The sequence below is a fragment of the Apodemus sylvaticus genome, chromosome 18 (assembly GCF_947179515.1).
Source record: "Apodemus sylvaticus chromosome 18, mApoSyl1.1, whole genome shotgun sequence".
Lineage (NCBI taxonomy): Eukaryota > Metazoa > Chordata > Mammalia > Rodentia > Muridae > Apodemus > Apodemus sylvaticus.
The window spans coordinates 57,785,824-57,804,089 of NC_067489.1; positions in this window are offsets into that span (position 1 = coordinate 57,785,824).

The window sequence follows — 18,266 nt, forward strand, 5'->3', positions numbered from 1 at the left end:
AACCCTTTCCTCAAGAAATGTTAGCCTCACAATTAGCCTCTGATTGACTAGAATTTCTGTTTAATCAGTTTACCCACACTAGTAAATTTTAACATGGTAGCCTTTTCATAACTGTGACAAAATAAATACTTGAAAGACATCAACTTACAGGAACAAAATTGTTAGTATTTTATTTAAATTTCTGAGGACTTGGTTCATAGCCACTTGGCCCTGTAACCCAGTGTATTACTGTAGGAACATGAAGCAATGGAGTTATGATCACATTATGGTGACCAAGAAGTTGAAAGGGGGTGAAGGGAGCAAGAGAGGGCGGGAGGGAGGCAGGCAACTGGATAGAGGGAGAGAGATATGGGAAGGTGTAGGGTTGTGGGTTCTGCGTCTGCCCCACCACGGGGCTCTGCTGCTTGGGGAGGCAGGATGCAGGGAATTTGACTGCCCTTATCCCACACCATCACTAGGCAGGTGCTGTAAGAAAGCACAGAGGCACTGACCTGGGTGGAATAGCACAGTCTGAGGTAGAGGACAACCTGAGCTGGCTCAGGTGTCCCCAGCCTGTAAAGAGGTTGGAGCAGTGGGGCTCCCAGGCTCTTGGACACCCAGGCCCAGCAGGAAGTTTCATAAGAGTTGAGAATGGAATCTAGTCCTATGGGCTGAATCTAGCGCGGGGCCTGGGGATAGAAGGGGGACGCTCCAGCTGGTCCCATGGTGATTGTCCTTGGCTAGTCAGGTAGGAGGCTTGGGCTTGGCGGAGGTCATGGCTGGGAATGTAGAGAGGCCTCCTATGGGAGATTAGACAGCGGCTCTGTAGGCAAAGGCCTTCTCCATGGCTCCCCACTGGTGGATTCCAAGTAAAAGAGATAGTCTGCGGTTCCGAATCATTCATTTCCATGTTGGAAAGTGGATGTGTAAAACCATATTTCACTTCTCAGGGTGGGCCTGAAAATAAAATATTCTTTGCAGGGAGGAAAATCTGAGAAGAAAAGCTTACTGGCTAAGCGCTCCAGGCCTCTAGGTACCTCATTAACATGGAGATTCTGTCTTGAGCCTACACAGACCACATCTTTTTTCCTATTGTCTCTGTCTGACATGTTAGGGAAGTCTGATATACATGTGGGGGTCTTGGGGCATTGCGCTTATGTGATTGATGGCTACAAATCTATGGTGGGTGGGCTGTGGCTAATGATAGGGACCTGGTGCCCAGGAGCAGGCGAAGCTCCTACCATCCTTTCAGGGTCTCCAGGGCTTCTAGCCTCTGCTCAGCCAGGGACCAGGCTACATTTCAAGGTCCACTTCCCCACAGAAGGAGGGAAATGACTGGGAAGTTAAAATCTAGGAAAAAGTCTACATTTAGGGTGAACTACTTACCACCAAAGCAACACAAAGACAACTGTGTTTTATAAGCTGCCAAAGCCACTGATTCAGATAAGATCATTGAGATTATGAAAATATTTAGAAAACTACAAAGTCCTATCAGTTACTTATTATCAGCATAATTCACTGTTCCTCTTCTGAAGCCAGTTTTAATTGGCAATTATATAAACTTATGATAAAAGATACATTGATAGTTGATTACAACACAAGAAAATTAAATCAATCTAATTAAGATATTTATCACTTCACATACGTATTGAATTTTTATAGAATAAGTTAAGTCTACCATTGTAGCATGTTTGAAATGTGTAATACATTATTACTAACTATTGTCACAACCTCTGCAATTATTCCACCTCTAAATGTTATTCTTCTCCTTCACTGACATGTCATGGTCTTTGAACATCTCCACAGTGCCCAACATAGCCCCAGTGTCAGAGAACCATCTTTCTATTCTCTGCAACCATGCATTTGACTTTTGCTACATATAAGTAAAAGCTTGCTGTGCTAACCTTTATGTGCACAGTTTATCTTGGTTAGGATAATATCCTCCACATTCATTCTCATTGTTGCAACTGCCCAAATTCTTTTCATTTTAAAGATCAAATTACACATATATATGTAGATATACATATATGCATGTATATATGTATATGAAAAATATAGCATATGCGCTATAACATATATAACATATATTTATATGTGTGTATACATATATGTTTATATATAATATATATAATTACATATAGAGAGAAATTATATATTCACACGTACATATAATATAGACACACAGATAAATGTCATATAGGGAGCTGAGAGCCACCCATCAAAGGTGGTGAAAACTGAATCTGGAACTCTAAGGAAACACTATATGTTCTTTTTTTTTTTTATTCGATATATTTTTTATTTACATTTCAAATGATTTCCCCTTTCCTAGCCCCCCCCACTCCCAGAAAGTCCCGAAAGCTCCCTTCTCTCCCCCTGTCCTCCCACCAACCCCTTTCCACTTCCCCGTTCTGGTTTTGCTGAATACTGCTTCACTGAGTCTTTCCAGAACAAGGGGCCACTCTTCCTTTCTTCTTGTACCTCATTTGATGTGTAGATTATGTTTTGGGTAATCTAGGTTTCTAGGTTAATATCCACTTATTAGTGAGTGCATACCATGATTCATCTTTTGGGTCTGGGTTACCTCACTTAGTATGATGTTCTCTAGCTCCATCCATTTGCCTAAGAATTTCATGAATTCATTGTTTCTAATGGCTGAATAGTACTCCATTATGTATATATACCACATTTTTTGCATCCACTCTTCTGTTGAGGGATACCTGGGTTCTTTCCAGCATCTGGCAATTATAAATAGGGCTGCTATGAACATAGTAGAGCATGTATCCTTATCACCTGCTGGGGAATCCTCTGGGTATATGCCCAGGAGTGGTATAGCAGGATCTTCTGAAAGTGAGGTGCCCAGTTTTCAGAGGAACCACCAGACTGATTTCCAGAGTGGTTGTACCAATTTGCAACCCCACCAGCAGTGGAGGAGTGTTCCTCTTTCTCCACACCCTCTCCAACACCTGCTATCTCCTGAATTTTTAATCTTAGCCATTCTGACTGGTGTAAGGTGAAATCTCAGGGTTGTTTTGATTTGCATATCCCTAATGACTAATGAAATTGAGCATTTTTAAGATGCTTCTCCGCCATCCGATGTTCTTCAGGTGAGAATTCTCTGTTTAACTCTGTACCCCATTTTTAATAGGGTTGTTTGGTTTTCTGGAGTCTAACTTCTTGAGTTCTTTATATATATTGGATATTAGCCCTCTATCTGATGTAGGATTGGTGAAGATCTTTTCCCAATTTGTTGGTTGCCGATTTGTCCTCTTGATGGTGTCCTTTGCCTTACAGAAACTTTGTAATTTTATGAGGTCCCATTTGTCAATTCTTGCTCTTAAAGCATAGGCTATTGGTGTTCTGTTCAGAAACTTTCTCCCTGTACTGATGTCCTCAAGGGTCTTCCCCAGTTTCTTTTCTATTAACTTCAGAGTGTCTGGCTTTATGTGGAGGTCCTTGATCCATTTGGATTTGAGCTTAGTACAAGGAGACAAGGATGGATCAATTCGCATGCTTCTGCATGCTGACCTCCAGTTGAACCAGCACCATTTGTTGAAAAGGCTATCTTTTTTCCATTGGATGTTTTCAGCCTCTTTGTCGAGGATCAAGTGGCCGTAGGTGTGTGGGTTCATTTCTGGATCTTCAATCCTGTTCCATTGATCCTCCTGCCTGTCACTGTACCAATACCATGCAGTTTTTAATACTATTGCTCTGTAGTATTGCTTGAGGTCAGGGATACTGATTCCCCCAGACTTTCTTTTGTTGCTGAGAAGAGTTTTAGCTATCCTGGGTTTTTTGTTATTCCAGATGAATTTGAGAATTGCTCTTTCTAACTCTGTGAAGAATTGAGTTGGGATTTTGATGGGTATTGCATTGAATCTGTAGATTACTTTTGGCAAAATGGCCATTTTAACTATATTGATTCTACCGATCCATGAGCATGGGAGGTTTTCCCATTTTTTGAGGTCTTCTTCCATTTCCTTCTTCAGAGTCTTGAAGTTCTTGTCATACAGATCTTTCACATGTTTGGTAAGAGTCACCCCAAGATACTTTATACTATTTGTGGCTATTGTGAAAGGGGTCATTTCCCTAATTTCTTTCTCAGCCTGCTTATCCTTTGAGTATAGGAAGGCCACTGATTTGTTTGAGTTGATTTTATAACCTGCCACTTTGCTGAAGTTGTTTATCAGCTGTAGGAGCTCTCTAGTGGAGTTTTTGGGTCACTTAGGTAGACTATCATGATAGTTTGACTTCTTCCTTTCCAATTTGTATCCCTTTGACCTCCTTATGTTGTCTAATTGCCCGAGCTAGTACCTCAAGTACAATATTGAAAAGATAAGGAGAAAGGGGGCAGCCCTGTCTAGTCCCTGATTTTAGTGGGATTGCTTCAAGTTTCTCTCCATTTAGTTTGATGCTGGCTACCGGTTTGCTGTATATTGCTTTTACTATATTTAGGTATGGGCCTTGAATTCCTGTTCTTTCCAAAACTTTAAGCATGAAAGGATGCTGAATTTTGTCAAATGCTTTTTCAGCATCCAATGAAATGACCATGTGGTTTTTTTTTCTTTGAGTTTGTTTATTTAGTGGATTGCATTGATGGATTTCCGTATATTGAACCAACCCTGCATTCCCGGGATAAAGCCTACTTGATCATGGTGGATGATCATTTTGATGTGTTCTTGGATTCGGTTGGCAAGAATTTTATTGAGTATTTTTGCATCGATTTTCATAAGGGAAATTGGTCTGAAGTTCTCTTTCTTTGTTGAATCTTTGTGTGGTTTTGGTATCAGCGTAATTGTGGCTTCATAGAAGGAATTGGGTAGTGTTCCTTCTGTTTCTATTTTGTGGAATAATTTGAAGAGTATTGGTGTTAACTCTTCTTTGAAGGTCTGATAGAATTCTGCACTGAAACCATCTGGTCCTGTGCTTTGTTTGGTTGGAAGACTTTCTATGACTCCTTCAATTTCTTTAGGCATTATGGGACTGTTTAGATGATCTATTTGGTCCTGATTTAATTTTGGTATTTGGTGTCTGTCAAGGAAATTGTCCATTTCCTCCAGATCCTGCAGTTGTGTTGAGTACAGGCTCTTGTAGTAGGATCTGATGATTTTTTGGATTTCCTCAGTTTCTGTTGTTATATCTCCCTTTTCATTTCTAAGTTTGTTAATTTGGATACTTTCTCTGTGCCCTTTGGTCAGTCTGGCTAAGGGTTTATCTATCTTGTTGATTTTCTCAAAGAACCAGCTCCCGGTTTTGTTGATTCTTTGTATGGTTCTCTTTGTTTCTACTTGATTGATTTCAGCCCTGAGTTTGATGATTTCCTGCCTTCTACTCCTCCTGGGTGAAATAGCTTCTTTTTGTTCCAGGGCTTTCAGGTGTGTCATTAAGCTGGTAATGTATGCTCTCTCCATTTTCTTTTTGGAGGCACTCAGGGCTATGAGTTTTCCTTTAGCACTGCTTTCATGGTGTCCCATAGATTTGGGTATGTTGTGTCTTCATTTTCATTGTGTTCTAAAAAGTCTTTAATTTCTTTCTTTATTTCTTCCTTGACCAAGGTATCATTGAGTAGAATATTGTTCAATTTCCACATGTATGTGAGTTTTCTGTTGTTTTTGTTGCTATTGAAGACCACTTTTACTCCATAGTGATCAGATAGGAGGCATGGGATTAGTTCGATCTTCTTATATTTGTTGAGGTCTGTCTTGTGACCAATTATATGGTCGATTTTGGAGAAGGTACCATGAGGTGCTGAGAAAAAGGTATATTCTTTTGTTTTAGGATAGAATGTTCTATATATATCTGTTAAATCTAATTGGTCCAAAGCTTCAATTAGTTTCATTATGTCCCTGTTTAGTTTCTGTTTTCCTGATCGGTCCATTGAGGAAAGTGCAGTGTTGAAGTCACCCACAATTATTGTGTTAGGTGCAATGTGTGCTTTGAGCTTTAATAAAGTTTCTTTTACGAATGAGGGTACCCTTGTATTTGGAGCATAGATGTTCAGGATTGAGAGTTCTTCTTGTTGTATTTTTCCTTTGACCAGCAAGAAGTGTCCCTCAGAGTCTCTTTTGATGACTTTGGGTTGAAAGTCAATTTTATCTGATATTAAAATGGCTACTCCAGCTTGTTTTCTGAGTCCATTTACTTGTAAAATTGTCTTCCAGCCTTTTACTCTAAGGTAGTGTTTGTCTTTGACCCTTAGGTGTGTTTCCTGTAAGCAGCAAAATGTAGGGTCCTGTTTACGTATCCAGTCAGATAGTCTATGTCTTTTTATTGGGGCATTGAGTCCATTGATGTTAAAAGATATTAAGGAATAGTGATTGTTACTTCCTGTCATTTTTGACGTTATTTTTTAAATTTGATTGGTTAACTTCTTTTGGGTTTGATGAAAGGTTACTATCTTGGTTTTTCAGGGTGAAGTTTCCCTCCTTGTATTGGTGTTTTCCTCCTATTATCCTTTGTAGGGCTGGGTTTGTGGATAGATATTGGGTAAACTTGGTTTTGTCATGGAATATCTTAGTTTCTCCATCTATGGTGATTGAGAGTTTTGCTGGATATAGTAGTTTTGGCTGGCATTTGTGTTCTCTTAGAGTCTGCATGAGATCAGCCCAGGATCTTCTAGCCTTCATAGTCTCAGGTGAAAAGTCTGCTGTGATTCTGATAGGTCTTCCTTTATATGTTACTTGGCCTTTTTCTCTTACTGCCTTTAATATTCTTTCTTTGTTTAGTACATTTGGTGTTTTGATTATTATGTGACGGGAAGTATTTCTGTTCTGGTCCAGTCTGTTTGGAGTTCTGTAGGCCTCTTGTATATTCATGGGCATCTCTCTCTTTAGGTTAGGGAAGTTTTCTTCCATAATTTTATTGAAGATATTTGCTGGCCCTTTAAGCTGTAAATCTTCACTCTCATCTATGCCTATAATCCTTAGGTTTGGTCTTCTCATTGTGTCCTGGATTTCCTGGATATTTTGGGTTACATATTTTTGCTTTTTGCATTTTCTTTAACTGTTGAGTCCATGGTTTCTATGGTATCTTCAGCGTCTGAGATTCTTTCTTCTATCTCTTGTATTCTGTTGTTGATATTTGCATCTATGTCCACTGATTTCTTCCCAAGGCTTTCTATCTCCAAAGTTGTCTCCCTTTGAGTTTTCTTAGTTGTTTCTACTTCTGATTTTAGATCCTGGATTGTTTTCCTTAGCTCCTTCACTTGCTTGTTTGTGCTTTCCTGTAATTCTTTAAGAGATTTTTGTGTTTCCTCTTTCATGACCTCAGCTTGTTGACCAAAGTTCTCCTGTATTTCTTTAAGTGTTTTTTGTGTTTCCTCATTATTGGCTTTTGTATTCTCCTGGATTTCTTTCAATGATTTTTGTGTTTCCCTTGCAAGGGCTTCTAACTTTTGATCCATTTTCTCCTGAATTTCTTTAAGTATGTACTTCATGTGTTCCTGTACCAGCATCATGACCAGTGATTTTAAATCCAAATCTTGTTTTACTGGTGTGATGGGATATCCAGGACTTGCTGATAAAGGAGAATTGGGTTCAGATGTTGCCATATTGCCTTGAATTCTGTTAGTGACGTTCCTGCGTCTGCCTTTTGCCATCTAGTTCTCACTGGTGTTAGTTGGTGTTGTCAATGCTGGACTCACCAGTGCAAGCTGCCCCTTCCCAGGTGGCCTCTGGTGCACAGCTTACTTCCTGCACTGCCTGGAGACAGGGTGTTGTTGTCCAGGCTGTTCAGACCCCGAAGCAGACACCTGAAGGCTCCTGCTGGGGCCCTCTGGATTCACAGGAGCACACTGACTTCTCCCCGCTGGCCGCCTGGAAGCCCCACCTGCCTCTTTCATGACCTGGAGATGTGGTGCTGCTGCTCAGCCTGATCTGGTTCCGGAAGCGGAAAGGTCTGAGGGCTACCGCCAGAGGCCTCAGGACTGAAGCCTAAGCTCTGTGCCATAGGGAAGGAGCTGTGCTCTGAGCTCCCAGACTGCCTCTGGGCACACACCAGGTCCCCCCCCGCACTTCCTAGAGACCGAGTGCTGTGGCCCAGGCTGTTCAGATCCCAAAGCAGGCCACACCATGTGTTCTTAAAAGCTGGATTACCTTTTTAGCCACCCCCCAAAAAATATACTTTTAATTTCTCTATTTTGCCTAAACACTGTGCTTTACCCAGTCATTTATATAAACACCTATTGAAATCTGAAAACATTTTCTGTCTCTAATCAATGAGTTCTCTGTGCATTGTAATGAAATTTGATGAAAACATTAACTAGTACAAATGCAAATAAACACATAATCTGTCATAAGGCCTTCCTATCCTTTGTGGTATCTTGACCACACGTCACATAATTCAACAAGAATTCATTCCTCCTTGAATTCTTGAACTTTGTCTCTATCCATTCAATGTCATCAGTTTCTATTATGTTCCATAACAATAATTAACTGTATAAAATATATACAGATGTCATAACACCTCTGAGGTAAGGATAAACAACTCACCCCTAGGAGACAGATGACCCTGCTAGTGCAGAAAGAACCACAGACTTGGTCACAGATGATCCACTGGTTTTTGAATATTCAATATGCTTTGGTCATAAATTAGATATTTCCTAGAAAATGGAGAGTTCATATTTCAGTGAGTGAATCAAAATGAGGTACATTTGCAGAACAGTGAGTGGTTCTATCTGATGACTATATCAGCATCTTTGAAATGACCACCTGCCCTTTTAGCTGGGTTATAAACTTAATAGGTGTGAAACTCCCTGAGAAATTAGTGCTTGGTGCCCACTTCACAAATGAAAGAAACACCAGGCAATTTTCAATAAAATGTACTTTTAAAGTACACCATCAGCAAACCAGTGAAGTAGTGAATCTATATGACTGCAAAACTGCAAATCCCCCATTCAAAATCATTTTACATCTCTGTTTTTTAACTAGAAGTGATGTTATGCTTAAATATGTTTTAAGATGTATGTAATAATATGCTTGGGTTGTAACTAAAATAAATTAGGTTCAGGTTTGTAAATGATCTGGAAGCTTTTTAGGACCATAGCAGAGAGACCCAGCAGAGCAGTTTTAATGAGGAAACCATATATTTATTTTCAAGTTAGCAATAATATACTAAAGTAAAGACCATTGGCAGAAAGCATCAGGTAAGCTGGGGGTTGGGGTGATAAGGGCCGTAAGAGAATTCTCACAGAATATCTATACAACTGGTCTTCTCCCTTCTGGAGAACACAGCAGGATCTTATTTGTTCCTTTGAGATGTCTTATTATAGAACATCAGCTAGTCAGCTCCCAACCCTGATTCCTGAGCCTCCTGAGTATGTGAATGCAGGCACATGTTAAAATACCCAGTGATAGGGGACTTTCTAATGAGGAATGCTGGAAGCTGACAGCACTCAGTCGCTGTGAGCTAACAGCTAAGAAACTTGAGCAAACAAGTCTTGCTTTAAACAGGAGGCAGCTGCTGTCTTTGGGATGTAAAAACACAGGTGCTAAAAAAAAAAAAAAACATAACAGCTTCAGAATGAATTTTATTCACTCAAGACGAGATGGAGGTGTCAGGAGATTCAAAGGGAAAGGATGGTAGGTGGAATTAGATGTTTTCCTATGAATTTTTAAGCAGGGTTCACAATTTTTTCAATCTTACATTTTGTCTTCCAATTTTTTAGTTAGTGTTGTTTGTTACTGGCTCTTTTTAACAGCTTTACTGAAGCCTAATGGATATATAGGAAAGCAGTAAATGTTTAATATATGCAATTTGAGTAGTTTGGGGAGACAACATATCCAAATGTGATGTCATCACCGTAACCAAGGAATAAAAAGTTTTCATCACTTCCAAAATACTCCTTACATCCTTTTATATATCATTGGGGGTTTTTTGTTGTTGTTGTTTTGTTCTGCTGGGAACTTTATGGTAAAAATGTTTAAATGAGTGCACAGTAGCATATTGTAAACTACTGGCAGTGAACTGTATAGCAGATTATCACAACTGTTTCATCTCGCAAGACTGACACTGTATGCCCATTTGTAAATCAACTATTTGGCACTCTATAATAAATAGAAAACAAAGAATTGTTAAATCTCAGGTATTCAGAGATTTTAGTCTGTGACCAACTAGCTCCATTGCTGAGGCTAAAGTAAAGTGGAACATCAAGTCTTAAAGAATGTGTAGCCAAATAGGGCATAGTCTGTGGTCCCAGCATTGAGGAGAATGAGGACATGAGAAGATCAGAAGTTTGAGGTGATGCCCTATTAAAATAATAATGAGAAGAATAGGAGGAAGAGGAGGAGGAAGGTGGGGGAGGGGAGGAGGAAGAGATGGAGGAGGAAGAAGAAGAAGAAGAAGAAGAAGAAGAAGAAGAAGAAGAAGAAGAAGAAGAAGAAGAAGAAGAAGAAGAAGAAGAAGAAGAAGTGGTAAGCAAATCTGTTTCCTCATGGCCACCAAGGAGAGGGTATGGTTGCTTCCTTAACTCATTTACTACACTCAGGCCCAGCCTATTGCATGGCTGCCACACTCAAGACAAGCTTTGCCCACTTGTTTAGCTATGTCTGAAAACATCCTCATAGGAAAGTACGTTTCTAACCTCCTGCCATTTTAAGTTGGAATAATCCTGATGATTAAGAACACCAATCACACCCACTGAACAAGAGCTCACCTCCTTCCTTCCCTCTGGTGTCTGCTTATCTGAGTTTGAATATTTTTGATGTCTCTCATGAGTAGAGAATATGAACCAGGAAGATGTGCTTAGTGCAATAGGCTAATCACAGAAGAAACACTATATATATATATATATATATATATATATATGTATGTATATATGTATATATGACTCCATACCATTATCTCAGTGAAGAATCAATAGTTTTCATGGCAAATATCTGAATGGACATATGGGTTTTCTCTATATTATCAGTGTTGTTATCTATCATGGAAAATTGTCCCAATTCCAGACAAAATTATGAAAAAAATGCTACTGATAAAGACATGTCAATATGGAAACAGCCAAGAACTGGTACAGGACATGTTCTTTTCCTTGATTTATTGAAAATTTCTTTTTTTTGTTTTCTTTAGTCTCTGCTCTACACTTTATCTCCATATTTGCTCCTGTGAGCATTCTGTTCCCCTTCTCAGAAGAACTGAAGCACCCACACTCTGGTCTTCCTTCTAGAGCTTCGTTTGGTCTGTGAATTGTATCTTGGAGCTTTGGGGCTAATATCCACTTACCAGTGAGTACATGCCATGGGTATTCTTTTGTGATTTGGTTACCTCACTCAGGATGATATTTTCTAGCTCCATCCATTTGCCTAATAATTTCATGATTTCATCATTTTTAATAGCTGAGTAAATTGTGTAAATTTCTCCATTGTGTACAGAACACAATTTCTGTATCCATTCCTCTGTTGAGGGACATCTGGGTCCTTTCCAGCTTCTGGCTATTATAAAAAAGGCTGCTATGAACATAGGGGAGCATGTGTCCTTATGTTAGAGCATCTTCTGGGTATATGCCCAGGAGTGGTATAGCTGGGCCCTCAGGTAGTACTATGTCTAATTTTCTGAGGAGCCACCAAACTGATTTCCAGAGTGGTTGCATCAGCTTGCAATCCCACCAGCAATGGAGGAGTGTTCCTCTTTCTTCACACCCTTTCCAGCATCTGCTGTCACCTGCGTTTTTGATTTTAGCCATTCTAACTGGTATGAGGCGGAATCTCAGGGTTGTTCTGATTTGCATTTCCCTGATGACTAAGGATGTTGAACATTTCTTTAGGTGCTTCTCAGGCATTCAATATTCCTCAGTTGAGAATTCTTTGTTTAGCTCTGTTCCCTATTTTAATAGGGTTATTTGATTTTCTGGAGTCTAACTGTCTGAGTTCTTCATAAATATTGGATATTAGCCTTCTATCAGGAAATTTCTTAATATAATTAGAATTATCTTCCTAGACATATGTCCAACTACAGTTACACATGTTAAAGAAAGATATTTTTAAAAAAAGACAAATAGGAATTGTAGCCAAATAAGTACTAATATAAACCATGAGAATTAGGCTAGTTTCATATAAAGCATGCTGTCAATATCACTATCAAAAGAATAAACAATACTTTAAAACAAGCTGTTGCCAAGGTAGTTTAGAAACCGCCTTTAATTGATGTAAAGAGACACAGCACACAAGAGGGTGAGCACAAGCAATAGTATGGAGTAATCTCAACTGCACTTAGAAATGTAGACAGTGTAGATATGGGTGGATGGATGGATCACTCCAGCATGGGAACTGGCATTCTACCCTAAAGCAGGTCTTCAGGAGCTTCTTCAAGTTTATTGATCAAGTTGACTTCTTCTTTAGAGAACACTCGTTGATTCTAATGCTGGTTCTGGAATGGAAATTAACTGCAGGTAGCCCTTCATGGAAACACATCTTTTCCAATAAAACCATCCCATACCAGTAACTCCTTTAAACACAGCCACATCTCACTATACACACACTCACATGCGCATGAGCACCCACACCAGTAAACAAGTCATCAAATTTAGTCCTTCATAGCAGCCTCCACTGTCAAGGCGTCTTCTTCAGCTCCACACATACCCTCAGTTTATCCAGCTTCCTCCTAAACTGCAGCACTTGGACTAAAAGTAATTGGCAAAGTTCTGCCTGACACAAAGAAGAGACAATAGCTCCCTCATTCCCTAAGCCACAATTCTATTACTTTATCTGAAGCTGTCCTTGCCTCTATAACAGTGACGTCATGTATCTGAAATGTCTTTCAGTTCCTCCTTGCAAGCTTGGTGCCATGCCTGCTCCCACCCTCATGGATTTGAGATCACGAACATAAGTCCTACTTTCATCCTGGATAAAAGTAGTATGATTAGGCAGAACTTCCGAGACTGACAACTTTCTTAATGGATCCTCAGTAGGATCACGCACCTGCCAAGCTGCATACACATCACTTTCTTTTAAAATTAGAGATTGTATAAATGCACATTAGTTTAAAGGCATATAAAATGAGCAAGCGATCCTTATGTGAGTAAGTTTTTTTTTTCTTCTGAAGACAATATTTCATTTGCAGAGACTCTATGGACATAGACATTTGATTATAAATCAACCTTAAAGCAATCTGTTTTATATTTATAAGCCTAATCTGCAGATGTACAAGAGGTAATTCTAATCTGCAAAGTGCCCTGATGAAGCCTAGATACTAAGTGTACCTGGTGGGGTTTTTTTTTCCTGATCTATTAGTGTAGGTGTTGTGTCAAAAAATAATGAGGCAATTGCATCAATTGATATTCATGAATCTGAAAATAATTGCCATTTTCTCTCCAGGGGAGACTGGATTACAATTAGCAAGAAACTGAATACCTGAAAAGAAATAGAGAGCTGGTACTTCAAATGGAATAAAGGAACAAATAGAAGTAATAAAAGTAACTTCATCAACTACTTGATTTCATACCAATTAGCCCCATCTACCTAAACACTTCAGATGAAGGCACATCTTCAGTGCCTAAATCTTAGGTGTTGTGCTTTGAGAGTAAATTATTCCCACAAATGCATGTGTTTGAAAATTTGTGCCCAGACTGATAGTGCAGTCTTGAGAGGCTTTGGAACTTTTCAGAGGTGGTAGGACGTAGCTAGAGGAAATGGGTCACTGTGGGGAAGGATCTAATGTTTATAGTTTATCCCTGGTTCCAGCCCAACCTACCTGCATCCTGACTGTTTACACAAGAGAAACAACCACCTCACACATCCCCTGTCTATTTCTGGTCCTCATGCCTTCCCCTCAATGACATACTCTGGAAATATGAGTCAAAAGAAATCCTTCCTTCATTAACTTGTTTCTGTTGGCTATTCTGCCATAGCAACAAAAGCAGCAATATACAATGCATGACAGATGTTCTGTTTGTAGGTTCTAAATATATCTGAATTTTACAAGAATATTAAATTTTTTCATAGCTCATTAACTTGCATAAATTATGAAAGCAGTTTAAAGAATGCTGTGATAAACATTTTTCTAATTTCACTATTATTCATCACTCATTCAAATATTTTATCTCTAAGTACAAATAAGTGGAGGATTCAAATGAATCTTTTGAGAACTTTAATCAAGTAGCAAAATAACATTTTAGAAACAGAGCGACTCTCATGTAGTAAAAATAATAAAGCCGTCAGCTGGAGAGTTTATCTTTCCCTTCCTCAAATCTAAGACAATAAAAATGAAATAATAAAGAAACAAACTTTTAATGGCCTATAGATAATCACACCCCTGCTAAGATACTAGTTTAGTGTCCTGCCGTTTAAACAGCTGCCATTTGTCAGATAATTGCTAGTGTTATTTCCCATCCTTGCATTAAAGCAGAATGCTAGATTTGCACTTTTAGCCTACTTTGTTTTGTAAGCTAAGGTAGTGTGTAAGAATCGTTGGAGTAACTTATCAAATTACCCTTGCTGCTTGAAAGGCAGAAAAGGAGTCCAAACAAATCTCAATATTATGACAAAGAGACTTGATGCATTACAGCTTATCTTTGCGTTTTACCTCTAGAAAGAAAGAAAGTCAGCACCTGAAACAAACAGCGGGATAATTATCTCCATTGTCCAGAATCTCATAATTGTTGACAGTTTTCAGAAAAAAATCAATCTACTCCAATAATTCCCATTTTTTAAAGTTTCTTAAACAATCACTCGGTATAGATTCAGCTCCGTGGAACTTCTCTTAAAGACTCGTTCTGTAAATTCAAAGAGCGAATATGTACATCGTCTAAATTTTCAAGTTAAATATGAGAATATGACGCCATGTTCCACCTCGCCATTTGCTTCCTTTCAGCATGATTCACGGCCCATCCTAGGTCAAGGAGTGACTTATATAAATAAACAAACAAGGGAGATTTTCTCCGAGACCAGGACACTAGTGTTAGTATCGTAACAGTAAGGCAAAGAGACGGAACTCAGTTCTGCCCAAATCAGCGAGAGATCAGATGAGTTCCAGAATGAGGCAGGGGAGAACTAGTGAGAGCATCTGGTCGATGTCATTAGGCAGCTGTACCTGTGAATACAAGCTAGGCTCCACACCCTCTCCTATAATCTAGAAAATGGGATACCATCTTTCTTCATGTCAAAGAGATCCCCTCCAAGTCCATGAGAAAGGCATACCTTGACAGAAAAACTAAAACAAAACATTTTTAAAATGTGCATTTCTGTAGAAAAGAGAGTATGTGATCATAAATTTACTAAAATAGATGCTGAAAGTGAATAAAATATTGTGTTACCTGATTAAAGTCCGCAGAAGATTAATTTGAGTTCTTCTATTATTTTGTATTTTGACTTGGAGATGAGAAAATATTTGAATGATTAACATATAATAGTAAAATTAAAAAAACTTTATATCAACATGTTTATCAAATCTATCTTCAAAAGTTATACAAGTTGTTGAGTCATCGGAACAGTTTAACTTACCTGTAACAGTGAGAAATATTTGTCACCTAAGAACAAAGCATTCACAATCAAATGTTCAGGACTGACCTACTCAAAAAAATAAATCCCTAAATCAGGGAATAATGAACAATCAGGCCATAAGATAAACAGAAGGCTACTCCCTGCCCCCTGCTCTTATTCACCTACACACTAGCCAACTGTGCAATCACAGTAAAAACTTGTGATAGAAATAAGAAATTTTACTATTTTTTATACATGCATAGCAGTATACAAAGGGAAGTGACACGATGTGATGGAGTACATATCGTTTCTCTCCTTCCTGTTAAACGACATTCTCCCTAGGCAGGAAAAAAATTAAAAAGACTAATAAAACGTCCATTTCCCTGGAAACCCCTGCCATATCATAAAACTAACACTAAAAACAACAGGCTAGCATCTGCCGCTTCAGCAGGACACTCCAGGGCATTGCCACTGCAGGCTGCTACCTGAGGAGTTGATCTTGTCCTGAAGATACCGTGATCCGTAACACCGCCAAGCATACCTCAGAGAAAGGCACATTAAGAAAGCTAATACTCTGCTCTCGAGAGATTTCTTCTCAGTCCTGCCTTCAGCCCCGCATAGGTTAGGATTACCTCCGATTGGTCTATTTCAACTTGTATTTTATTCACTTGATTTCTAGCTAAGCAACTCGGTTTTCTGTACCAGCAGCCCTCTGCTCTCCGGCCTGCGTCCCATTTTACCACTGCCCAACAACTCCCTGTGAGCCGTAATACAAGTATCCACTGGTGAGCCCACCAGGCTCTCCTGGCTACTGTGCAACTCAGGATCACACACGGAGCCTTAATTAAACTCTGTGGGATACTAAATAAAACTCAGACTAGTAAATAGAAGAGATTTATATAAGAGAAGGCTGAGGAGAGGTGGGAAAGAAATGGGAAAGAAGGGGAGGACGGGTGAAGAGCCAAAATATATAGTGTACATGCTTGAAACTGTGAAAAGAACAGAAGTTACCAATAAAAATACATACAGGGACTCTCATAATTCACCAGGCAATCTCAAATCCTTCCTGGAGATGAGGACCCAGACAGCCAAGTAAGCTCCAGAAACTTGATTGTGCTTCGGAGCTGCCACCGTCCTGGGGTATGTACGTATGTAAGCATACATGCATGCATGTCTGTTCATATGTATGACTATACAACCTTTTTACCCCCACAAAAGAAAAACTAAGGAAAAAGAGTCGTGTTCCAGGCCAGATAAACTCTTGTTTCTCTTATCTATGTCCCTGAGGACGGAACCAGCCTGGTAGTTAAGCTAGATCCCCGTATGTGTAGTTCCTGTATTTCAAAGGTAAAAAGCTCAACATACTGTTAGGGGGAAGCTCCCATACATGCGCTCCTTTTTATGGTAGAGATTGACATTAATGAGAGGAATCAGCCGCAACATTCACTATGTGGCCAAATCACTTCTAAGATACCTGACCTTTTAAAGGTGGATAATGTTGAATTTCTTCTTATCCTGGAAATCACTTATCTTGATATATCCATGGAAATACATACATCAATACATAAATAAATCAATCCAGACTGCAGTATCTTTTCTTCCTGCACCAGGCTATCCTATAGTTTGAGACTTGATACCACGCAGTTATGTTACTGAAGGACTTGATAAGGGAAATGTAAATTTGAACAAAGAGTCTTTAAAACTTGAACATTGGCCAGTCAGTCCTCTACTGTGCAAGCCTTGTCTCATGCAAGAATATACAGTCCTGAACAGTAAATCTCCACCCACAAATGTGACCAGCATTTGATATTGTCACATAAAATGAAATACCGTGTTTCCTTTCACCTCGATGTCAGGAGCCAACTAAGGAAAATTCAGGGTAAAATTCAGCCTTTCTTTCACCCCAGTGGATTTATGTTGTTTTTACATTTATTGTCCTTATAAAGTGTTTAGACAAAATATATCATAGATAAGTAAAAGGTGTAAATTATTTATATGGAATTTAATGAGGTTTATGAAATAGTCGCAAGTGAGCAAAATAATGACAGCAACTCAGAAGCCACTGGGAGCAGTTTCTTGGTCACAAACAGAGAAAACTGCTCAGCAAACATCAACAAAAGGATTTAGCATCTAGTAGCCTCCCTTCCTTCCTCACCACCCATTTCCCAGGAGCCACTTGCTAAACCCCAGGGAAACTTCAATGCAAAGGTCAATTTCAAACAGAACATTCAATGCTTTGACAGGATGACTCACGAGCCGTCTGAATCCTTTAATTCCTTTGTATCTGAATCCTTTAATTCAATTTATTTTTTAACCTAAAATGCTGTACTGGGTTTCTTTCTTCGTTTTTTTTATATTTATTTTTACTCTTCGGGGTGAAAAATGTAGAGAAATCGAAAAACCAAAGCAACATGAAAAGAAATATGAAATTGAAAAAAAAAAAAGAAGAAGAAGACAAAAGGGAAACTCTGGGCCTTATAACAATGGAAACTTTTGATTGAGTGGGTTAATTGGCTGTCCTGTGGTGCTAAGGCTCTGCAGTTCACAGGGGCCACTTCACTCTGAAAGAACAGCATTTGGTTCCTTGATTTTTTTTTTTTTTTTTTTTTGCCTTCTCCACGCATTTCAATGTAACTTTTCAACAACAAATGTTGTTTGTGTTGTAAAGAAAATAACGACCACAGTACAACTGCAAGAGGAACCAGCACTGCTGTATTTTCTTCTTTCTTTGTAGGGCAAATAGTTACACCTTTAAATAATTAAAGTATCAAATAGTACATAGATTGCAATATAGGCTAATAGAAAATACCCTACATCGGCATTTTTTTCAATATGGTGGTATGTTTGCTTAAAGAAGTTCATAACCTGTGACTCTCA